The 1043-nt window shown below is 49.0% G+C and overlaps 1 pseudogene; it reads left to right on the plus strand.

The window, feature by feature from the left end:
* LOC104745739 overlaps window positions 1-1043 on the plus strand; it is a 26345-nt pseudogene that overhangs the window by 9963 nt on the left and 15339 nt on the right.

Genomic DNA, 1043 nt, shown 5'->3' on the forward strand with positions numbered 1-1043 from the left:
TTTTTTTTTTGTTTATAAACATGCTCCAAGTTGATTGACTAATGGTAGTAGCGCTTGAGGTTGGCGGAATTCCAGGATCGCGGGACTGGTGTGCCGTCCATTTCGAGTAGCTGATAGACTCCTGGCTTGACGATCTTCGAGACTAAGTAGGGACCTTCCCAATGCGCGCCCAGCTTTCCTGCGTTCTTCTCCGCGGTGTTTTCGAAGACTTTGCGGAGGACGAGATCTCCCTCGTCAAAGTAACGAGACTTGACTTTCTTGTTGTAAAACTTTGCGGCAGCTTGCTGGTAGTTCTGGATGCGCAACAGAGCCTGATCGCACTCTTCTTCGATGAAAAGGAGTCTGTTACATAGCATTTTATCATTCAGCTCCGGATTGTGTACAAGCATAGATCGTCGGAGTGTCGGGATTCCCACTTCGGCTGGTGCGAGTGCCTCCATACCGTATGCGAGTGAAAACGGGGTTCGTCCGGTAGAAGTGCGCGGGGAAGTTCGGTGAGACCAAAGAACGCCGTCGAGTTCGTCTGCCCAGAGTCCTTTCTTTGCGTCGAGACGTTTCTTAATTCCAGCGAGAATTGTCTTGTTTGTTGCTTCTGCTTGTCCGTTGCCCTGCGGGTATCGTGGAGTAGACTTGCTAAGACGTATCCGCCACCCAGCGGAGAACCCTTCGAATTGGAGAGAAATGAATTGAGGGTCGTTGTCGCATACAATTTCGTATGGAAGTCCATGCCTGCATATGATATTCTTCCACACAAAGTTCTGGACTTCATTAGCTTCGAGTGAGGCGTATGATTCTGCTTCAACCCACTTTGTAAAGTAGTCCGTCATAATGAGGAGATATTTTTTTTGATTTGACGGGGTTAAAGGGCCGACGATGACCATCGCCCATCGCATGAAGGGGTAAGGTGGTGATGTGGTCCTCAGAAGTTCTGTCGGAGAATGGATGAATGGTGCATGTCGCTGACATTTTTCACACTTGTTTGCGAATGCAGTACAATCGGCAACCATAGTCGGCCAGAAATGGCCGTTGCGACGAATTCGAAG

This window comes from Camelina sativa, chromosome 15 (genome assembly GCF_000633955.1).
Source record: "Camelina sativa cultivar DH55 chromosome 15, Cs, whole genome shotgun sequence".
In the NCBI taxonomy this organism is placed as follows: domain Eukaryota; kingdom Viridiplantae; phylum Streptophyta; class Magnoliopsida; order Brassicales; family Brassicaceae; genus Camelina; species Camelina sativa.